General features: G+C 38.5%; 1 long non-coding RNA gene across 1 annotated transcript in view; it reads left to right on the forward strand.

The window, feature by feature from the left end:
• The first annotated feature begins 563 nt into the window (after positions 1-563).
• The window catches only part of LOC108493511, a 33,340-nt gene continuing 11,170 nt past the window's right edge, over positions 564-22,733 (forward strand). Inside the window, exons 1-2 of the long non-coding RNA XR_001873500.1 lie at positions 564-676; positions 13,634-13,829. This is a non-coding gene — a long non-coding RNA (uncharacterized LOC108493511). The remainder of the gene's footprint in view (positions 677-13,633; positions 13,830-22,733) is intronic.

The raw sequence follows: 22,733 nt of genomic DNA on the forward strand, positions 1-22,733 counted from the left end.
AAACTAATAGAAATCTTCATTGGTTAATCAGAATTTTGAGTGATGTATGACAGGTTAATTCTGATCAATTTGACAACTCTAGAAAATGAGCCAAGGGAGATTTCAAAGTAAGCCTCTGAAACACCTCATCCACGAATGCACAGTGGTCACTATGGACACCCCTCTCAAATTGCATAATGGTCAGATGGCAGAAAAAAACATTAGTGGCCAGTTTCAGCCAGAGAGAAACAGCAGGGACTCTAATTCCTTTTCTCCTGGGGCAGGGACCACACCACTCATCCCCAGGGTAATGCACCTTTCTGCTTTGGTGGTGTGGTAGAGGAGGTAGAGAGCAGTCATGGGTTACTTTTGCATTTATATCACATATTGCAAAGATATTTCTGACTTCTAAGGAAAGAATTAACCTGAATCTCTGGCTATCACAATTTCACAGTGGATGTTTCAACTGCCAGAATCTGCCATCAGCAAAACAGCAAAAAAAATCCGCGACCAGGAAGCAGATTGTGATGTCCAGCCTGGGTTCCGGCGGGATGGCAACCACCACGGTGTACTTCAAAGGTTTCCAGAGAACAACCTTGCAATATATTGGTTTTGTAAAAGGAGTCAAAGGTATTCCCTTGTCATTTTTGTTTGGTAAGAAGCACATTTGTCATCACCTTTCCGAGTGCCTGCATAGGTAAGCGCAGAGCATTAATTTTGCAATAAGGGTTGTTACAACACAGTCTGGGTTTGACATTCTTAAGGCAAGTGTTAGAGGATTTAGAAGTAGAAGTAGACCAGCTGAACTTTCTAAATAAATGAATGATGTAAAAGCAATTATTGCTTTTTACAGGTACTGCCCAGTATAACACACACTTTTTTTTTCATTTTGTAGTGTAGATGTTTATGTTTACAATGGCACTTTTCTCTGGGGAAGTGACAGTTATGACAACTGAGGACAATATCTAGAATGCACTTCACAATTATTTTGCTACAATGGTAAAAAAGAGAAAAATCAATGAAACCAATAATATTTAAACAAGCTTTATCCTGTAGATTGATCAATACTGCTTTAACTGCAGTGCCTCAGTCCAAAAATAGCTTTCCCTGTGTATCCAAGGTTTCTTCTTAGAATCTGCAGTCAAGACTCCAGTATTCCAGCATCAAAACAAAACAAGTGACAGTGGTACTGTTTATACCACTGACAGGAATAATCCTGTTCACTGAAAGCTGCTGTCCTTAATCTGTTATTGATGCAGTTGGTAAAAGAGCTTGTTGGAAATTCCGTTTGGCTGATTCGAAAACAGGACTCTGAGAGGAAATATTTTCAATGGACTGCCAGAGCAATTGACAATTTATGAATAAATATAAACCAGAGTCACAAAGTTCTTTCCTTTCTGTGAAGCTTTACTAGTGTAGATGTAACTGGAGGGAATATAGGGAGGTATTTCCCTGAAAAGATAAGGTGGGCCCACACTTGCCATTCATTCCTTATTTAAGGAAGTATGTTGATTATTATGCAAGAGGTGTTCTTTCTACTAGCTAGGACCATTTTTATGCAAAGCAAAAAAACCAAACCAAATCAAAAAACTGTCTTATGCAGGTTAGGAAGCCATATTCTGCAAACAGAAAGAATATAGTTCAACAAAATCAGTCTTAAGGTCATAACAAGTCAGGTTTGTTCTGTATTACGTCCTTACTGAAGGATTTGATCCATGACATTTTCAGAACGACAACTGAAAAAGATGTCAGAAATGTAAGGCACAGGGAAGCGCTGAAAAGGTTGCATGCTAACTGCACATATAAATACACTTTTTTGCTGTTTAGCAAAATAATAGACATTTTCTAGTCAGTGCTCCAGCAAGAGGCATGGTGAATAATTAGGAAACCTTTTGCCCTCTTGAGTCTTGAGTTAAACTCGGTGTTGTCGTCAAATAAAATAAGTTCAGGATATTTTTTGTGGATCCAAGGGCAAATCATTCATATAATATAGAATGAAAGTGTGTGGCATCTGTTCAAGAGTGGAATGGATTACAGCACAGGCTAGGAAACTCAGAGTGGGAAATTTGCTTGTCTACAAACAGATTTTCAGAGGGATGTAAAACAGAGTGAAGTATGCAGACATGTAAATATGTAATATTTCTGGAGCCTGTTTCAGAGAGCATTTTGGATCTTCTAATACTTTGGATTCTCCAGTTTACAGTTTCCAAAACCTCAAAACTGAGTTGTGAGAAAGGGTAAAAATCTCCTGACATGAAGAGGTGGGAGCAAAATATGGAATCTAATGTAACAATGGAGTAAAAAAAAGATTTTTACATGGATATAAAAAGTGTGTTATTAGCTGCCCTTGCTGCAATTGTTTCTCATTCTCTGAAATCCAGTTTCTACATCAATTAATTAAGTCAGAAACAGAAAAATATAATTTTACTAAGTGCCTATTCTACTAATTCTTCAGAAGTAAGTTATACTAGAATTTTATGTAGGAAGAAAAGGAAAAGAGGGAGCAATGAAATTATAGAATGAAACAGAGTTTCAAGTTTTGTGATGTCTTCTGGGGCCCGAACCATGACAAAGTTTGAATGGCATTACTTTGTGTACAAGTACAAAAAAGCAGATGGGAAGTGACACGTGAACCTAATTTGTCCTACGATAAGAGACAATGACAAAAAACAATTGGTGACAGTGCAATACTACTACTGTAAAACATTATTAATGTTAATTTTTTGCTACTTCTGAAAGATAAGAGTCCTTTTCTCCAGTCAGATTCTACTCATGGTCTTTTTGCCTGTCACAATCCACTTGCTGCTGATACTCTCTGCAAGCAGGAAGCCATCCAAGACTTCACAGACTTCTCTCTCATCCTCTCTCATCCTCTCCTCAGTCATCTGTGGAGAGGTCTTTCCTTCTACTCTGAGCTATTGATGTATATAGTGTTGATAATATGAATGGACCATGGCTGTAGAAGCGGCATAATTAAGTTCTCTGCTTTCTTCACTGAGTTTCCTGAAAAATTCTAAAATTCATTCTACCTTTTTTGACTCCTGAGTATTGAGTCAGTGCTTCATAAATCTACTAAACTCACAGTATAAATGCTAGTATTGAGTTGAAGGCCAACGAATTCTTAGCTAATCCACTAATACCTCTCTCAACCAGCTCTCATGAGACAAATCCAGCCAGTAAACAATCAAACATTTCCCTGAATGCACAGTAAGATTTTATCTAAAGTATGCTAATTGAATTCATTACAAATTGAATCTTTGTCCTCTTGATCAGCCATAAGTAAGTTTAAAAAGACTTGATTTTAGCTAAGGATTTGAAGCACTTCTCCCTCCTCCACACATTCATGTTTAAACTTGAAAATTAATACAAAAATAAATATTAATGCTTTTGTATAGCTCTGCATTTTCCCACAAGTGAAGGATAAGTGAGATAATGCAACACAACAAGAGGTTTTATCTGATTTCTCTAATGGTGAAAATAATGGTTTCAAGATAGGAAAGGTATTTCCAAGTAAACTGTGGCACAGAAAAATGCAGACTACCTGTAAGTCTTCCAGCATGTGATATAATCATTGATTTCTCCTTTCCAAGTAAAAATATTTTAAATCGTGTTAGCCCAGGGTTTTATCTGGTTAAATGAAATTAGTTTTTAGTAATTATAATTAATTTTTAATTATAATATATAAATGAAAGATTGAAGCGTGAGATGAAAGCACTGAAGCTGAGGGAAGAACAGGGATTCCTTTGTCTCTCCAGTTTTACATATCTCAAGTCCACCCTTTGAACATTTCACAGACAACTCAGTTTTGAAATGCTCAGTACTTTAAATCATGTGGAAGCTATATTTGTTACCTTTCTTACCTTCATTTTTGTCACAGTATATGATTCTCATATCATGCTCCTCTATATGCTGCTGTTGCTAGAAAAGTGACTAAATACATGTTAGATACCAGGTCCACAGTAGTTTTGTAAGTTAAAGTTACAGTCACACACAGAGCATTATTTGACACCTTCTTATTTGACATGGGGTTGTTAGTAGGTGTGTCAGCAATGCTAAAGCTGAAATCAGACTTGGGATATTTATTTACTTTATGTTAAAAAAAATTCAATTTTATCTCATAGTCATTTATTTTATACTGTAGGAGCCTTTAGTCCTGATGTTAAGGTATCTGCCTTTTAAGATGGGATAAAATGTGCCAACTGAAAGGGAGTTTAGAAAACTTAATTCAGAATGTGTTGGGAGATTAGGAAATTTCATTTAAAATATTGTCAATAGCTTCATTTTCAGAAGCAGGAAGCCCTTTAGTGGGGCTCAATATTTTGGAGTATTCTTAGGAAAGGATTTCACAGGTTGTGGGCAAACATTGAAGATCGATTGATACAATTATATATGTGCATAAATGTATGTATGTATATTTACACCAAAAACATAAATTACCAACACAAGATCTCCAAATTTATTGAGGGCAATATAAACCTCTCTTCCTCAGGAGACTGAAATGGTTTCTATTCAGTCATAAGTGTCTGATAGAAGGTAGAAACCCACTTATCAGCCTTATAAATGGAGCCAGTTATTAGTCAAGCAGTTTCAAAGCAGTTCAAAGGCACTAATTTCATTCTCCCCACCACTACATCCAAAGCTCTTATTCCAGCACTCCACGATCACAGCCACTTACACCCACCTCTCAGCTCTTATCCACTTCACACCCCCCTCCTCCACAGCAAATCAAGGAACAGCATCGTGCTCCACTACCCTGCTAACCCACGGCTACCGTGGCAAGCACTTCAATAGTCTCAGGGAGAAGTACCACAACGTGTCTGAGGAAGAGCAGCCCATAAATCCCTCAGATAATACCTGAGAGCGAGTGAGATACTTCGTATGCAGTGGGAAGTAACACTAGAAAGAAACTGCCCACAGAACAGACTATTCAGGAGACAATACAACAGATTAATTGAACTCCCAAGCAAGAATATTTTGACAAGTAACTTGAAATTAATCCCTCAGTTTACCAGAAGTCAGTCCACAGCGGCAAAAATTACTAGGTTTTGGGTTTTTTTCAGCTGAATTAATTCAGAAACAGTTATTCTCAGGAGGCTAAGGTGGGATGGAAAGCAAGCTTAAAATCTGAATACCCTGAAAAATAACTGCTTACAGAATAGGAAGAGATTAATAATATTTTTTTAAATCTATCATATCAATAAAATAAAATCCTGAATCAAGTGAAAAATTCAAGGTTTCCCATGGATATATCCCAGCCTGGTGAAATTAGAACATCTCCAAAGAGACAGAGACAGAAAAAACAGCAGGATCTGGGCCCTAGAAACCTGCTTTATGTCAGTTCTGGGGAGGAAAAAAAAAGTTGTGACATACTGCTTTTTATCAGCGATATCATCTTCTTTTCTACACAATTAATCTATAAATACTTAACATGAGTCATCACCCTGTTTAGAGTCTGGTCTTGCTTAACTTCCATTCCTACAGAGTCCACTTAAAGAAGGATGAGCCTTCAAAGCATGTCCCTTCTTCCCACAGTAGAAAGGGCAAAAACGCTTGGGAAGGGGCATTAAAGTCTGACAGTATTAGACAACATTAGTTATGTTCTGTATGACAAAGCAAAGAAAAGCTGATAGGTGGCCAATTTGTCATGCATTAGAGTTTTGGTTACTTGGAAAGCCTAAACACTGGCTAGCAAGTAGAAGTCAGACTTTAATGTTACTCATTCTAGACTACCAAAAACTGCTTGATTTCTTTGCCTCTCCTATATTGAATATCCCATAAAACTGGATCAATGACAACAAATCAAACTTATGAGGAGCAGACTTCCCACACATACTCAAGGTATTTTTTCTACCCATGTAATTGATGTTATTATTAGATGAATAAAAATCACAACAAAAAAATGGAGAGGTAATGACTACATCCTGTCACAGTAATTCTAATGGAGGAACTTAATACTTGTTTATTTTTTATAAATGACTTCAGCTGTCACTCAGCATTATCTGCTTTGAAAACATATTCTGCATTTCACACCTGTACTAGTAGATTATTAGCACTAGAACACCTTTGTGTAATCATTTAAAACTCTGCACGGCAATTTAGTCTCTGATAAAGCTACGCTTTTGTCACACAAATAAGTTAAGAAATCAAAAATTTGAGATAAATCCACGACTCTTGCAAATTATTCTTCGACTCAGGAGAAGCCATGGTTGATTGCCAAAGACATAGGACAGGTAGAGTAGCAGACCTTATGAAAGTGTCTGTTTTCCCAGCCACAGTTCTTACAATGAAACAAAATTGCATGTAGTAAACCCTATAACACCTTGGAAAAAAAATGTGTAAAACACAGTATTCTTTACCTTTTCAGTGGAAAAAAGGTTAAAATTTGTAGTTGTTTACTTTTTGCAGCTTCAGTCATCAAGAAAACTGACTTGAAAGAAGGTATGCACAACAAAGTTGGTTTTGTCACTACAAGCTCTCCAGAAATCTTGAATAAGGGATGTTCAAAGCATTATTACAGTAAACTAGCCAAATATGAGTCCTATTCTGAACTCAAAAGTGTTGAAGCCCCATATAGTCATGTATTCCAACTCTGAACTGTTCAAACCAAGCTTGGACTTAGAACTCCTCACTCCCACAAGATTCTCCTTTCTCCACTGTAATCAGTTTTCTTACAGTATATGGCTGTTCATACATGGACCAATGGAAATAGAGATTCAGCATACAATCAGCAGGTACTTAGCAAAACCACAAAGAACAGTTTTTACAATTTTTTAAACATACTTTGCTCAATTAAGTTGTTTTTTGGTTTGGTTTTTTTCCCTGAATGTGAACCCATACCTTGACCTTATTCATTATATGGCACTTAGAGAAAGAGTCATACCTGGTAAGCTAGTGCAGAGAAGAAATATGAAAGGTCACATGGACTGTGAGGTTGCCAGTCTAGAAAGCAAAAATAGCCAGAGTATATTAGTTAGTTAGACCTTCATTCAGCAGTGTGTGCTTGTTCTAAAAAGACCATAATGGATGCTGGAATAAAAAAATACTTATTCTGCACAATTTATTAATTACAGAGCAGTGCAAACCAATAACCCTTTCAAGGCTCTTGCCAGCTACTGAATAGTACACAGCTTAAATAACCCTGTAATTCTGTTACTAGGTAGAAAAATCACACATAAATAAGTTGTTGAAATTCATAATTACTTATTTGTGAACCAGATAAGGGACCCAGACAAGGTTCTACTTCAACTGTGGCAGTTGTCCTAGCCTGAAAAATGGGTACTTTCATCTCTTCTTAAAGTTTTGAGGGTTTGAGCATTAGTGGCACAAAGAAGAGTGATTTCAAATTCCATTTAAATTTTAAAATTCAGAGAAATTCAGGAACAAAATAAAAGTATGAAATTACTTATACTGTTAGATATTATTACTCTCATAAAGACAAAAATGTAGACTGCTTGGCTTTTTCTTTTTTGTTTAAATTTGGATCTTTCATGTCATTTATCTATTGGATGGATTATTTCTTTAAAGTGCCACTTGACCAGTTACGAATATTATAAAATTATATCTTTGGTTTTAACCACTAGACTCCTCTTTCTAGATAATGAGTTTATTTTTCTATCAAATAAATCAAAACCCTATACTTAAGCACATCAATATAAATGGCTGTAGTCTGGTACTAAAATATTTGTCCTTCTCTCCAGTTTGCTTTAGGGTAACAGACTGAGGTAAGAGCTTTTGAGTAAAAGGTCTAGACTAATACAATTTGGGTAGATTAAAAAACAAGTCCCATAAATCGGTTTTCCAGTGGTGTTTATTTTTGTCATTGTTCCTGATTCTTGTCATGCAAACATTAGTCTTGTAGGATGTGTCAGCCTTTGTTAAAGCCTTTATTTCTTTCACATAAAAGAAAGAAACCTGTAATTGAATTGGAAGCTAACGGATTCTTAAAAAAAAACCAAAAAACCTTCTTAGTTTGCTATGCAATTTTCTAAAATTCAGGCCAACAAGGGCCCAAATACCCCCCCATAAGCCTGTATTGCACTACCATCTTAAATATGTATAATTGTATTCTCCATTAATTCATAGGTTTTGCAGTACTGTTTAAAAGAGCTCAGATTAAACTACAATAAGTGGTGGGAAGAACACTTGAAGATGACACTGAATGTAGCTACCCCATAGATCAGGGACTAAGAAGGGAAGGGAAAAGGCTGGGTTCCACTGAGTTCTGGCTGGCAGCAGAAAAAGATCTCAAGAGCCACCTTGCTGGTGACTGATACTGCTGCAAATGGCAGCAGCAGCCAGAGGTTGTAGTCAGTCTAAAACCTCACCTCAGCTTAGCAGAAACAGAGGCAAGACCCACCTCTCAAGGACCAGATGTAGGCAAAACAGGGGGTGGGACCACTGCTGTTTCATTTCCAGAAGTCTGCTTCTGGATGAGAACTGCCAGATGAACTGCTGTAGAACACGAATTCTTCAGACATCTCAGGACAGGAGTAGCATTTACAGTCAAAGTACAAGCTCCCTAAGAGTGTTGGGCTTAAAATAGAACCAGGGAGAAGCTTGGTTCTGTAAGTCTGATTGTTCTTAGACCAATACCTCGTGCAGTGTCAGCTGTTCTGACTGGGTAGCTTTTGCAGTGGTTCAAATGCATGGCATTCTGCCAGGGAGATGTGTGCCCTCAAGAAAGGAGACCAATGATCCTCTATAAATGTGCATATTTGGGGTATACATAAAAAAACCCTCACCATGAAAAATGCAAAAGCCATGTAAAGAAATGTATTTCCTGTCCTTTCTATCTCACAGTATTTATTTCTTGCTTCTGAAAGTCTTATGTCTGGAATGCAAAAATACCATACAAGATTAATTGATTCAAGTCAAGTTGCCTGGGAAGGCTGTGTCAGAAATAGGAAAACAATGTCAAGTTTCTGATTCCAGTTAACTGAACAGCCTTCTAGATTACTATACATTCGGGTGTCTAGTATGTTAGACTACCTTATTCAACATCTAGACAAGCACATCTTATCCCGAGGAATTAATATTTGATCACATGTATGAGGAACAGATAAGTTCAAAGTTACATTTCTCAGCAAAATGAGTTCTTAACTATTGTGTTTACTGTTCCCTCTAAATATTTGCATAAATCATTAGGAAGGCACTTTATAAATTACTTTAGTAACATTAAACTTGAGGCCAACATCCAAAAGGTACATAGAATGGTATGTGGCCTGCAGGGCTGAGCACACCCCTTCTGCATTTGGCTGTGGAGGAATTGTTTGTAACACGTCTGATTTAAGTTTGGTTTACTGTCCTTGTAAGGTTTTAATGTCAAAATATTGATGTTATTCTAAAATACAGTTATCCTGAGGGTGTCCCTGAGGGTGCATAATGCACAAAATTAAAAGGTCAATAATGACTTCCCAGTAACACCATGGGCCTGCTTCTCCAGGGCTGTTAATCTTCTATGTCTGCCTTAATTTGTGCCAAGACAATACAAAATGTTGCAATGGGCATCACTGAATAGAAAATACTCGCTGGGTCATGGACCATGAGCTCTTTGCCCAGGTCAATTATAGAGTCTTCACATGCAAGTACCCAAAATGAAAGCCCTATTGCCTCTGATGAAGCAATTACAGAGTGGTCACAATATTTTATTTTCCTTTCCATCAGTGTCTAATTCTACCATTTAGCCTTGGAAAGTGGTAGCTGACCAGCTATCTGATTGCCATGTGTAACTTGGACTCTCACACCTAGGAAGCCCCAAAGAATGTAAGGCCACTAATTTTGAAAGCTCAAAGGCTCCCTCCATAATGAAAAAGCAAACACAAGAGTAATTTTACTGGCTTTCATTCTTGTGGGATTACCTTATGCCTGCATTACTCTGTTTAGACTGACAATGCAACTTGTGATTAGACAGTGAATTTACTTTTTGAATAGGATGAGCACCAAAATGGCAGAAAATGCCATTGCCTGCAGTTTTAAATTCCAATAAAGTATGGCATGCTTCACTGCCTATGAGCATCTCTGATAGTTAAGTTTTCACCTTGCATGCTGGTCTAGAATTCATAGGAAGAACAGGAGAGAAATCATCATAAGAAGCCCTAGCTGTTGTTCAGTTTGTTACTGCTTTACTTTTGGTGAGGCAACATATTTAGATGATTCTCAGCATTAACTTTTTCACTCTGCTTCCCTCTCCTGACCCCACTCTTATAAAGGTATTGTCTACTGTGCAGACTATGAAACACATTGCAGTGGAAATTTGTTTGGGTAAGAGGTTCAATGTCTTCCAAGTGAAACAAGCATAGTAGAAAGCAATCATAGCATACAAAACACCTTATTGCAGCAATTATAGAACAGTAAGTCTCTCTAGATATAATTTAGGTGATTTATTATGCAGTATTGGTAGTCACTGGAGAAGACAGTCATGTAAATAGAATTATTTTACCATGTTAAAATGCTAAATAACTGTGCGTTCTTGTTCTTCACATTTTCATATCCGCTGGCATGGCAGGGTCTGATGACCCCGTACTGTCTTGAGACTGATAAAGGGTGTCCTTCACTGTCCTCTGGTTTAGACCCAGAAACCTTGCTTCAGTTTCCATGGACAAACAAGCTAGGAAGTCAGTAATCATTCCCTCCAAGTCTCAACCCACTAATATTGAATTACAACATAGGCTGAAATGAGAAGCTATATCAAGGTCAGATGGAAAAAATACAATTTTTCTCAATTATATGAAAAAAAAAAAACAAAAGAGGTAACTAGGAAGTTAGCTGATGGAAATGTCTTCCCTGGTGGGCAACTAATCAGGCTGACCTCTTCTGTATCTCTATAAATAATAGTCTCCAATTAGTACACACAGGAGGTTTGTTTCTTTTTTACACCATCAGATTTTCAACATTCTTTTGAAGAACATGAGTACTGCAACTTCAAACAGAATTTCAGTATCACTCGTACCTATGGCAAAGAGAGATGAAAATCCTTCCCTTCTCACCAATCTCCACTGTAAACAGTCAAGGACTCCCTTAGACCTCGTTCCATAGCTTTTTCTTGAAAGCTCATTTTTGTTTATCCACCCTGACATCTATATTTCTTACACAATACACCATTTTAGAGAAAATAAAAGGATCGAATTAGAGTTTTAGTGCTGACCACCCACACCTAAAAAAACTGATCAAATAATTTCTCCTATCAGGGACAGTAGTTTAGGTAATTACTGATAATAAGGACAGAAGTTGAGAGCTCTTAATCTCCAGTAATTTCTCTTCAGCACCATAACATGCTCTCGACAGCCATGTCTTGCAAAAGTCAACATGTTAATAAGTCAGGGAGGAATGAAGGAAATGCTCTATCACGAAGCTGCCAAAAGAAAGCTTTTCTACTTAAACCTCTACTTAGATGATTTTTATTTTTTTTAATAGTTTCTGGTCAAAACAGACTTTAATGGGTTTCTACAAAGAGAACTGAGAGCTGGGTTGCACTGGACAGAAAAACTGTGCTAATAAAGAGAGGAACTCACATGGGTGAAGAAAACAGCTTGGATAGCTTATTTATTTCCCTGTAGAACAAGGAGAAAAATGACTACCATATTTTAACAGCAACCATATTTGCTTGCTACCTTTTCTTGAGACAACACAATACAGCATAAACTTGGAGAGACCAAAGGTAAAAGTGACTCTTGAATGCTTTCAGTGATGATGGTCTACCTTATTAAGAACAATCTCAGCATTTCTTAGCCTGTTAAATAATCCAGAAAATTATAAGTGATGAAAAAGCAACATCAACTACTTTTTTTTGCTATGTATTTCTCTTATTCTATATTCCTATGACAAAACTAAAATAGCAAGAATGTTTCAGTGTTCCTGCCACTAAAAGTTTACATGGCCAAACCCATCACCTCTCTTAATATCTTCTAAATAAAGAAGGCATAGCTTATCTCCATTTCATAACCTGTCACATGTTGGTGTCAAAGTTTCAAGAATTTAAACCTTAATTTGAGTTCAGGGTGGAATCAGTCAGTGTTTAAGCAGATCTCACTAGTTAAGTATTATGAACCAGTGGAACCAGCAGGGAAATATATTTCATGCACAGTGCCTGAAGTATACAGGTTACAATGAGTGAAGCGTGACTGCAACCTGAGAAATATTCTTCTCCACTCTCTCTTTTTCTTAGAGCACTTATTCTAAGAACGCTTCTTTTTTGAAACTTTCTAGCCAGTTCTATTAATTCTACTGCTGCAGATAATTGTCCAGATCTGCTATTTTTCCACTTCTTCAGTTCCATGGACAGTCTGTGCTGTGTGTAATGTCTATGATGGTCATTTCCACGATGTCTTACCTGCTGCTTTTCAATCACTTGGTCGTGTAACTGCTGTGCTAAGATCAGCAGAGCATTCTTCACCAAGCTTCTGAATACACAGACACCTAGTGTCATGTTTGAACCTGTCAACTTTTTAGTGTCTCCAAGTTCTTCAGATTGTTGATAGCACAACAAATAGGGCCTGGAGGGGACTCATTCTTTGACACTTAACAAGGTATGTGATTCGTGCGAAAATAAGTAGCAATGATACCAAATTATTCTCATTTACAAATGAAAAATTATCAAGTCCAATATTTCAGTATTCTGACAATGTCATTCTTCTGGCAGACTCAGTTTTCTGACTGAACCATGGTGAAACAGTTTTTCTATATTTTTTGCCTGATATTTCATTTTTTATTCTCCAAACAGTGTAAATGTCTGTTTACTTTTCCATTAGATAGGAAAGAATGGAAGAACTGCCTAAACTCGAGCACTCATGGGTGCTTATGTCACTATCAGTAGTCAAAGAAAAGGCAGTTTTTATGGAACTTCTTCCTCTGTGGTAGGAGGGCCAAGAGATATCCCCTCTAGGTGACACCTCTTTCTCAGTTAACACAGTTGCAAATTGTACATCAGTAAGTACAGGCTGGTCATAAGAAAAAAATAATTTTCACAGGAGGATCTACAGTTGGGGGAAACCCTGTTTTGAGCAGAAAAATTGCCTTATGAACATTAATTTCAAAATTTCTTTGATTCTGTGTAATTGCAGGCAAGTCACAGATCCAAACATTCCCAAACCTTGGCTCAGACAGCTATAATGAAGCTGTATTTCTCTAGAGTAACCCTGACAGTGTATTTAATCTACCTATTTGTGCCTCAGTTTCTCTGAGTGTAAATTGGAATCAATGTATTGCCCAAGAGAAGCTGTCAGAATGACACAGCTAAAGAGTGTGAAGTGCTCTGATGGTTTGAGAATTTTTTCCAAAAGGAATTTTAAATCTTGCCCACGTATGTCACAGCACTGCTATCATCATTGCACTTGAATAGCTTGGGGGAGGGGAACAAAAAGGTGTTTGAAGGTGGCAAACACCCTTTCCTTACAGGCCATCAGTAATAGAGGAAAACACAATTTCTTTTCTGAGGCTGGCAAATATCTCAGCATGCAGACACAACCTGCAAATTCCTGAGGTATGCAATGCACATACAAAGGTGTCCTAACACATTATTTCATTAAACACATTTCTTAAAAGAAGACAAAATAAGTCACCCTCCCCCAAAAAACAAACCAACTTACAAATGGACAATGCCATTTGTTTTGAATTACCCTTTATTCATACTTATTGCAGTCTGTTTGCTAATTTACAGGCCTATAAAGATGACAAAACAGGTTTTATCTGCTCAGGACTGTTCAAAACCAGAGAGCAAATATAGCCCTGAACTCTGAAGAGGCATAAGCAAAGCAGCTACTCTGCTGGAAGCCTGACTGAGGGGGAATTGCAATAAATCATGTATTATGTTTACAAGAAGGATGTCTTGCAATTGCGAGGTCAGCATGGGACAGGTAAGAGCACAGAATGACCAAATGTTTGAGATATTTTCATACCATATCCAGCAAGCTAGGCTTGCCATAGAACAGATATAGTTTACAATAAATGACAGACAACTAAAAGAGGCTTGCTGCAGTGACAGCCTTCACTAGTAAAATAAAGTAGGCAAACTGCTACGTTCTTTACATACCTATAGCATCACTATTATTTACATCAAGTCATTCTTTTGTCCTTGCCACTACACGTAGTAACCTTGTTTGGGCAGGGAACGTGTGTTTATGTACATGTGGATAAAGGCACTCTGAATGACCTCCCCTCAGCAGCCAGGCTAATGTTTTTATAAAACTAAGAACAAAATAATTTGCATGCATCCAGATGGCAATGTCATGTAAGAAATTCTCCAGAGCAGAGACTAAGCTCCACAGGGTACAAGGTACACAGCTGTGCATTATGAGAGTGCTGATGTTATTCTATGCTGTGTTAGGAAACAATTTTGTCTAGAGGTTTCACATGTCCTTTGAGCAAGAAAGGTTTGGAGACACATCCTTGAAACATGCCATGTTTCATACTTCTGATCACCATCTCTGAGTTTCATTATTTCTTATTGGTCTTAAGAGAGGATAAGTTCTGATATTGCAGTAGCATCTCAGCCATGATGAGTTGCTGAAACATCTACTCTAAAATCCCTACATCTTTTGAATCTCCAGTTAGATGGAACACCTGCCTGAAAAGCTGCTAGTGCCTCAGAAGTGATGAGTAAAGAAACACACTCTCTTTCATGAAGCAAAAAAACCTAGACAGTAACTGATAGGTCAATGGACGGCTTCTGAACAAAATATCAAGATTCTTGCTAAAAGCAGCCAGTATTATTTTAGCTGTCCAAAATACATTTTTAATATATCATGGCCACACCCCTGTTCTCAAGCAGACAAGGACAGATCACAATCAGAACTGCATGTACTGTGCCTCTTAGTCACTTTTCTCCTCTTACTTGCCCACACAAAGTCAAGCAAAACTGAACACATAAAGCACAATATGCTCTTGCTCCATGTTACTGAGTATAAGAATATAGCAAACATTTTTTTTAAAAAAAAGGTGTTAAAAATAATGAGCAAGACATCCCACTATTGAGGATCATGGAGTTGTTTACATTGGAAAAGACCTTGAAGAGCACCAGGTCCAACCATTAAACCAGCATTGCCAAGTCCACCACTAAACTATGTCCCTAAGTACCACATCTACACGTCTTCTAAATAGTTCAAGGATTGGTGACCCAGCCACTTCCCTGAGCAGCCTGTTCCAGTACTTGGCCACCCTTCCAGTGAAGAAATTTTTCCTAATATCCAATCTAAACCTTCCCTAGTGTACCTTGAGGCCGTTTTCTTTCATCCTGTCACTTGCAACTTGGTAGAAGAGACCGACCCTGGCTTTGGCACAACCCCCTTGCAGGTCTCCCCTCAGCCCCCTTGTCTCCAGGTGAAACGCCCTCCAGGCTCCCTCAGGCACTCCTCACCAGACTTGTGTTCCAGACTCTTCACCAGCTTAATTTCCCCTCTCTGGAGTTGCTCCAGCACCTCAATGTCTTTCTTCAAGTGAGGGGCTCAGGACTGAACACGGCACTCAAGGTGCAGCCTCACCTGTGCCAAGTATGGGGGACAATCACTGCCCTGGTCCTGCTGGCCACACAATTCCTTATACAAGCCAGGATGTCATTGGCTTTCTTGGTCACCCGGGCAAACTGCTGGCTCATGCTTGTCAACCACACCACAACACCCTTTTCCCCTGAGCAGCCTTCCAGCCACTCTGACCCAAGTCTGTACCCCTACATGAGGCTGTTGTGACCCAGGTGCAGGACCTGGTCCTTGGCCTTGTTGACTCTCATACAATTGGCCTCTGCCCATCGATCCAGCCTGTCCAGATCCCTCTCCAGAGCCTTCCTCCCTTGCAGCAGATCCACACTCCTGCCCAACTTGATACCTGCCAGCTGACTGAGGGTGCACTCAATCCCCTCATCCAAATCCTTGATAAAGATAATAGACAGGACTGGCCCCAGTAGTGAGCCCTGGGGAACACCACCGGTGACCATCCACCAGTCGGATGTAACACCATTCACTACCACTCTCTGGGCCCAGCCATCCAGCCAGGTTTTTTCCCAGTGAACTGTGCACCCAATCCAAGCCACAAGCAGCCAGTTTGTCCAGGAAAAGGCTGTGGAAAACAGTGTGAAAAGCTTTACTAAAGCCCAGGCAAACAACACCCCCAGTTTTTCCCTCACCCACTGAGCAGGTCACCTTATCATAGAAGGAGATCAGGTTGGGCAAGCAGGACATGCCTTTCCTAAACCCAGGCTGACTGGGCCCGGTCCCCTGGTTGTCCTGCATGGGCTGTATGATGGCACTCAAGTTGATCTGCTCCATAACCTTTCCTGACACCAAGGTCAGGTTGACAGTCTGAATTCCCTGGATTCGCCTTCCAACGCTTTTTGTAGATGGACATCACATTTGCTAACTTCTGTGACCTCCCTGGTTAGCCAGAACTGCTGGCAAATGGCAGAAAGTGGCTCAGGGAGCTCTTCTCCCAGTGGCCTCAGTACCCTCAGGTGGATTCCATCTGGTCCCATAGACTTGTGTGTGTCTAAGTGGTGTAGGGCACTGACAATTTCCCCTGGATAGTGAGGGCTTCATTCTGCTCCTCATCCCTGTCTTCCAGCTCAGTGGGCTCAGTACCCAAACTCAAAGGCTCTTACTATTAAAGACTTAGGCAAAGAAGACATTACGCACAGGAATAACTCAGACACATCTATGTTCTACTCTGTCATGGGCACAGTTTACCCCAGAGTGGATGCAATCAACATAAAAAAAAAGTGGAGATAATGTCTGGGTGATGTTACATAGACACATTTAATTGTCTTGTGGAACCTATTTTTTATTTGTCAACTGTTATGCACATAAATAAGGGTGTATGAAGGATGCTATTATTTACCTGCTAAGAATACTAACATTCCAGTTGCGAGCATTTTTAAGTCACAGTCTTTCTTCTTTCTTTTTCGTCTTGAGTCTTAATGTAGAATATCTCTTACAAATTACACTGAGGAACTGTTTTCAGGGGTATTTATTGTTATTCCTCATTCTTCTTACTCATCATCTCTCATTGGTGATCCTCTTTTCAAGTAAAAAAAGTACACAGATCTGAATTAGTATACCCTTCTTTTAAATAGAAGAACGCAATTCAGATAGCAGCCACACAAGAATGAATCAGGAATACTTAGCTCTTTTAAACCCAAACTTTCCCATAATACAAGTCAACTTTAGCAGATTAGACCTTCATTATGATCAGTTTTACATCAATGACAACCCTAAGATCTCATAGTTTGTGAAGCAGCAGGGGTGAAATCTGAGCATTCAACTGCTGGAAACTGGTTTGGCAAGTGCAGGGAAGTTAAAAAATACAACTACAGAAACCAGAATGTTCCTTTTAAGAGCATTTCTTACATCAATACCTCTGCAGAATGACACAAAGTATTAGGAATAAGTTGCCTGGGAGGCACTTCATTACAAAGTCAGGGCCAACATTCATAAAGACCATGTAGGTCCCCTCAGAGGATGTATTTTGCATCTGGAACAGAAGCTAAGATGCTGAGAGGACTGAGCCACTGTAAATTCTGTCCAAAGCTGTTTGCTATGCCATTATATATTCTATCAATATGCATGCAATTTCTTGCATCTAAGCAATAAAATTAGTCATTAAAAACGTGATAGAAATAGGCTCTACTCAGAATCAAAACAGGTTTTGTGTTAGTAGCAGAAAGAAATGGACTTCCAGCACAATCAATGCGAGAAGCCTTGCTCCTGTACAGTTTTTGCTGCCCTCGGCATTTAAAGTGGTACAACACCACCCAGTCATGACTTGCAGTTTGAGACACATGCAGAAGGCATCACCATGATATTAAATGAATACAATTCATTAAAAAAGAGGGGGAGGGAGAAATGAAGTGAGGAAGCAGCTGTGCTAAGATGATAAGCCCAATAGTGCCACCTGCTGAGAACAAGTTCCAGGTACTTGTGGCTCCGGGGCCAGTGACTCGTTCAGGCAGAACATCTCATTTTACACTGCTCATGGTCGGATCTTTTCACAGCCCTGCTTTGTATAACACACCGCAAGAAGGCTCCCTGCCCTTGGTCGGGTTTCCTTCTCTTTTAGAGACGGACAAACACGACCAAGGACAGCATCTGTGTGGCAGTTGTCTAGAAATCAGACTCAGCTTAGGTGCAAATGAGCTGTGGATTTAGAAGGTGCATACCCATCTGACTCTTCCTCAGGTTACAACAGTGGGTTTAAAGGTTCCATCTTCAAATTATTCCACATTTATTCTTAATGTAGTCTCTTTCCTTAGCTTAATCAGACTTTTGTCATCCTGTGTTAGTAAATGCTAGCAGCTCATGCAATAGGAGCTCTTTTCCTTTGTTACAATTAAAAGACAAGTTATTTCAGAGCGAGATATAACCATAGTGTGTATGAAGGTAAGGAAATGAAGCAGACAAAAAATACTTTCCACTGTCAAGCTCATTAAATTGAAGAAACTACAGATCTTCTGTAAGTGAATGTTTGTATTTTCACATCAAAAGATCTCAATCTACATCAACACTGCTCAGCTCCTACACCAGTTAACACAATCTTCTTATTAAACCTCAAAACAGAATTCTTACAATCGAGGTCATGTACTGGCAAAGGCCAAATACTCAGATGGTGATCTAAATCCTCTTTGGGACTGGATTTATTTCACCATAGTGCCATGGCCACTCAGAAACAGAGAATGTTTTCAGACACCTGAAAGGAATCCAAGCATCAGAAATCTCGCACCTCGAGGAGACATGGACTAGTCTGTCAGAGCAAACCTGCTGTCCCTCTACGCATATACTCAGCATTATCATTCACATACAAGCCCTGGAACAGAGGGAAAATTCAGGAACCTGAGGCACATGAGTTTGCTCTTTCTTCTCTGCAAAATCTTCTCACGGTAGAGTAAAATGAGGGGAAAGCCCACAAACCACACATTATACTCCAAAGTAATGGAACCATCAAGAAGGACAAGGCTACAGACAGGGTGACCTCTTTCATGTCTGTAAACTGTGTCTTTTAGTGTGGAAGTGAAGACTACATGAATAACCTGTTAGCAAGTGTAATTTAGGGAATGTTCTGAAGAGAAAAATCAAGTGCAGCTCTAAGAGTTAGCAGTGCACAGCCTCCAGAGGTACAGCAAGGAAGGACATCTTGACCCGCAGGTTTTAAAGTGAAACTGGCACACTCAGTCAACTGCCAAGATCTATGATGTAATAGACACCAGCAGAAAGCACCCAGTTTCCATGGCACTGAATCCAGGAAATCAGATCTAAGGATTCCCCTTGAAGTCTTTGTAGGTACTTGGGAAAAAAAAGCGGAAAAAAAAAAAAAGAAGAAACAGGGGGAGAGAAAAAAATCTGATCGGTTAGAGTCCAGGTTGCTGGGTTTACTTTGTCACTCACATTTCATTACAAAAAGTATTAATTGGACTCCATGCAAGAAATCTGCCATGATTTTAAATAATCACCAAAGATTAAATAGCCACAGGTGCTTTGATCCACCTTATTTGTTTTTATCTGAATTTTCTGTTCTAATTCTTATGATCTCTGAATAAATGAAAACAGAACACTACATCAAGCTCTATAATAAAGGCATTGCTGAGTAGTTGAGGATGTTTTTTTTTCTTTCAAATGCCGTCTTCCAAAAAAATCCCAAACTGCTTTGTTCCCTTGCCCACCATGGCACTTTTAAATTGACATACCTGACTGCACCATTCAGAGTAGAAGCAGTTCTTTTCCATAAATGTTCAGGTTCTTAAGTGACAGTGATGTGCATTTATGATGCTCGAGAGTTCCTGGGTGACTTACCTACAGGAGGGGTGCACTAGACCTGGCCATCTCTTCACTTACTAACAATTTCCTGAGGGCAGGGGGTGAAGAAAGTATTCTCTTTTTTTTTTCCTATCGTGAAGAATGAATTACAGTCTGAATAGCAAATGCTGACAGTGTGTTATCTATTTATGAAAACTCACAAGCAGACTATCATTGAGCACCACAGTATTATCCTAGTCTTCCCTCCATATTTTTCCTTTGTGTAACTGTGACATGAACTTTCAAGGTACACATAGGGACACAAGGTACGTGAAAGCTTTCATGTGTGACATGCAGAACTATTTTCATAAGTATTTTGAATTTCATTATCTCTAATACGCCATATGAGGCGTCCTGTTCTACAAGCAAAGCCTTCCAAAGGAGAAAAAGGCCCTGTTTTGCCATGGGTCTCTTGATTTCTTTCACCTTATGCTAGTAAATGCAATGCTATTTTGCAGAAAGATGAATCTATTTGTCAGGTGCCTCTACTTAATTTTCCCAGACATGTTTCAATCTGTACTGATTCTACCTTGATGACTATTCTGTCAAAATATAATTTTCCCTTTATTTCATATGATGAGGAAATTTTCTTGTAGTTATAACCAGGATGACACTGTCAATTGACTTGAATTTTGCTCATGTAAAGGTGAATGTACGAGTAAAAATGGAATATATGCACTGAAGTGACCAGCTAGGTAGGTAACCACTAATTTAAGTGGTTATAATTTCTGTAAGATATTATCTTAAATAATAAACCAACATATCCATTCAGTTCCATACCAGAGCAAACTAGTGAATTCTATACCACATAAATTGTGAGGTAGAGAGGTAAAAGTAGAACCCTTTTTCCCTGAGATTTAATACATATAAATGGTTTGGAATGTGATAAAGTTACCTGACACACATGCTAAAAAAAATTTAAACTCAAATTCTAGCTTATGCTTGAAGTCAGTGCTATTTTTCTTCAGGCTGTTTAGGCTCCTTCTGTAAGCCAGCTGCATACCTAAGACAGTGGAATTGTGGCCTCATCAGTTTACCTAAACTTATTTTTTTGTTCACTTTATAAGACCTTCAGCTTGCATAGGACTATTCAGCCAGAAATGAAGGAGAGGGAAAAGGGAATCATATCCAAAACAATGAAGATGGACAGAATAATCTTGAATAGATAATATAAAATAATAATTCCTTAATCATCTCTTTTATTAATGACTTTCTTTTTCCTTATACTTCTAAAGGCAACAATATGAATTTGTTTGAGTTCAAATTCATTTAAACTTCAAGCTTCATTAGCTGCCAAAACAATGTCAGAGAGAATGTTTTAAATCTCTTGGTTTTGGAAGGAGGTTTCTGCAGATGGGAATTTATGCAAAATTTTGCAAAGAAAAGCCTCATTTTTCAAGATAACTTTTTTCCTACCTCTGGATGGTGCTGGCAGAAGGAATAAAAAGCTTCTTCTCTCTGTGGAATTTTAGATCTCTGTCTTGGTGAGGCGTGTGAGCAGCCTGATGAGCAGAGTCATGGAAGCATCTGTATAGTCAAAGGATGCCAGGGCTATTACCATAACAGCATTGCAATGAAATGCAGATGAATGTTCTAATGCAGAACAGCAGCACCAGTCCCACAAACAGCCAGAAGGACTGTGCAGAGGTGGGCATCCAGACTGGCACTCAGCATCAGCTTCCTTGGCCTTTCACAGCATGTGCTGCAGCCTGGTAGTATTATTGCTACTCTACAAACAGAGCCAAGCCATAGAACCCAGGTAATTTGACAGAGGTATCAAACCTCTGACTACAACTCAAAGGCTGGTCTGACTAATTAAATTCGAGACAATTTGACAAAATTCTGTGACTACTTTTCAGAAAAGTGTCCCTATCACCTATCAGGGGACAGCTAGTTTCGCCTTCACATCCTTGGCCCAATAGAATTATAAAATAAATTGTTCAAAAAAGATTATTTTGGGGTTTCATTATTATCCCAAATCAGGTCAAGATGATATGAATGATGGCTAACCCACTTGCAAAAGGAGTCTTTCTAAATATCCACCTATAACACTTTCCACTGATCTGTTTCTAAACAGAGAGTACTTTCACAGGGAACAACAAAACATTGTAATACTAAATAATAATGGATGAAGGGACCAAAACTATCAAAGTCTCTTGAAAACAACAGTAAGTCAAGCTTTTTCTTGAAATATATGTAAAGCCAGATGCCCTTTCAAAACAAAAAAATAAAATCCAGATCCAACCCAAAAATCTTTACAAGAGGAAAGCTCATTGAAGTTCTATTTCATATCTTATTCTCAAAGCTGAAAAGCACCTACATACTAAATATCCATGGATCAGCAAAGTCACCCTGTGCAAAGAAAAATGAACAGACATATAGTCTATAAGATTAGATAGTAAGAATATCCATTCTGTTTGGTAATAAGAAATGTGAGGTTTGCTTGTAGAACTTTAATAGAAAACAGGATTCTATCTAAAAGCTGTTTGACCTGTCCTTGGGATTTTAACTGAAACATTTATTCTTGTTATAAAATTCTATATGAATCCTAATAAATTTTGTCTAAGGCTGCAAGCACTAGCCTTAATGCTGTGTTTGTTCCATCACAATGAATGTTGCAAGACTCCATCGTATTAAAAATTTCCTGAATAATATTAGACTAGAATGTAGGTTTGGAAACCATGCATAATAAATGAAATTAATATTTGATTAGAAAACACAATGTTCTCAGAAGAACAGATTAAGAAGGATGTGAACCTACACACTGTGTGTAGGAAATGGGCGTGAGCCAGAGCAGTGAAGAGTGTTATCAGATGTGGAGATTGAATGGGCCGGGATAAGAACACCACGATATCCAAAACAATGAACACCACGATACTTAGGCATGAAGACTCAGTGCTTCTACTTATGCACTCACACTAAGGGGACAGAACAGCAACAACCCACTTCCTAGTTTATATGTCTTTCAAGATCAAGATCTTCTGAGGA

This window comes from Lepidothrix coronata, unplaced genomic scaffold (genome assembly GCF_001604755.1).
Source record: "Lepidothrix coronata isolate B3197 unplaced genomic scaffold, Lepidothrix_coronata-1.0 Scaffold17, whole genome shotgun sequence".
NCBI classification, from domain to species: domain Eukaryota; kingdom Metazoa; phylum Chordata; class Aves; order Passeriformes; family Pipridae; genus Lepidothrix; species Lepidothrix coronata.